The sequence below is a fragment of the Rhagoletis pomonella genome, unplaced genomic scaffold (genome assembly GCF_013731165.1).
Source record: "Rhagoletis pomonella isolate Grant_MI unplaced genomic scaffold, Rhpom_1.0 Rhpom_scaffold_00006, whole genome shotgun sequence".
NCBI classification, from domain to species: Eukaryota; Metazoa; Arthropoda; class Insecta; order Diptera; family Tephritidae; genus Rhagoletis; species Rhagoletis pomonella.
The window spans coordinates 21,199,242-21,201,086 of record NW_023458560.1 but is presented as its reverse complement, the minus strand read 5'-3'; the positions used below and the strand labels follow the sequence as shown (position 1 = coordinate 21,201,086).

Below are 1,845 nucleotides of genomic sequence, written 5' to 3'. Positions count from 1 at the left end.
AATCGCTCAAAACTTGCACTTTATTATACTGGGCTACAAAACTGCATACTCAAAAAAATTTAAAAAACAAAATTTAAAAAATTTGTTAATTTTAATGTAAAAAATTATTTTTTGTATCAACAAATTTGTATGCGAAAAATTATTCGAGAAAAAAAATTTTAAAATATTTCTTTTCATAGACAATTTTGATGTGTGTATGTGTGATTTTTTTCAAAATTTTTACTCGCCCCGTCCCTGAGATATTTTGAAAACTATTAAATCGATGTTTTTTTTGCTATAAAGTTTTTTAAAATGAATTAATCAAGCTCTAATTTCATATTTATTTATTATTTATATTTATGCACCAACCCTAGAAATTTTAAACAAATCAAACACATGAAGTGTGAACCCCGTCCGTTTTGGTATGGAACGCCCCATATACATGCTCTCGCATTTCCCCAGTCGGACCACGCAGAATGTGGTTCCCTAAGAATGCCTTTTAGGGTATTGGTTTTTTCACCAGAATTTCGAAGCACATTTAAATTCTTTAGGGAAAATTAGAAAAACTCTACATGAAGAAATAATGTCATTATTTTTTCACTACTATGGAAGGCTAAAGTCAGCATTTTCTAATGCTTTGACTTCGGCAAATAAATCCGAGCGAGAATAAAAACTACAAAGCTCTACAAACCAACAACAACCACCTCATGAAAAACGCCAGTATAAAAGCGAATTAAAGACTTTATGTTTTTGGAATTACTTTTTCAGTGGTAAAAGAACCGTGCTATAAGTAGATACATTTTGGAAGCAACGAAGTCCGACTGGGTCTATGCACGCGCACCTTACACATAAGTGTGTCTCGTCAAGTATACGCCGTGGTGTACATATACGCTCAGCTATTTCATATAACAACTCATAAAAGCGTACTCAATACCGCATGCTCTCACATATATGTATGTACACTTATTGAGAAATGCGTCGCATTTAATTGAGCGTGGCTTATCTTAATTTCCAGATCAAAGCCTTAAAAGCTTTTGCCTGCTTTTTGCCAAGTCTTCATGTCTACGTTAATTGGTTGGAAAACCCATTGCGGCAACTCTTTACTGTCATTCAGCTACGAATCAAAGACTTTTTGTTGTAATTGTTATTCACTATCTTCGTATGGTATGAGTGAGGTCTGTTGCAGAGATGACATAGCTGTTGAAATTGATGACACGCGCGCTCGTGGACGTCAGCTGTGCATTGCGGCTACAGTGTGTGAAAACGAAGTGTGAGCTATCATGTGAGACTTTTAGATATAATGAGTGTTAGGTGAAAGCCCATTGATAGCTAGTCTATGTGATAAATTAGATTGATGCTCACAATTATTTAACCCTCTTTTGAAGTTGTGGTGAAATGTCACCCATTTTCAATTTCGTGATAATGTAACTTCTATACTTTTTCTTGAATGCAATTTTGTGTGTTTGTGTGAAACTTTGGGAGCTAGTCAAATAATAACTGAAAAATCCGGACTTTTGTTTCTTTAGTCCAGTAATAACAGTTAAATTGGCCAAATATTTTTTAAGGTCGAAATAAAAGTTATTTCTTAATGTGATGTAATGTGGAACGATTTTCCGTCATCCCTTTTCAAATTTGGTTTGGAGACAAACCGGTTTCGGCGTTGTGCCATCTTCAGTGTTATTTCACGAAAAATGACACTGAAGATGGCACAACGCCGAAACCGGTTTGTCTCCAAACCAAATTTGACAAGGGATGACGGAAAATCGTTCCACATTACATCACACTCCTACCCTGTCGGAAATACCAACAACAAAAATGAGATTATTTCTTAATAATAAATAAACAAGCAAAAATATAAATGATATT

General features: G+C 34.4%; 1 long non-coding RNA gene across 1 annotated transcript in view; it reads left to right on the top strand.

The window, feature by feature from the left end:
• LOC118741658 overlaps positions 1-1,244 on the top strand; it is a 21,379-nt gene extending 20,135 nt beyond the window's left edge. Inside the window, exon 3 of the long non-coding RNA XR_004993316.1 lies at positions 1,234-1,244. This is a non-coding gene — a long non-coding RNA (uncharacterized LOC118741658). The remainder of the gene's footprint in view (positions 1-1,233) is intronic.
• Positions 1,245-1,845: the final 601 nt, after the last annotated feature.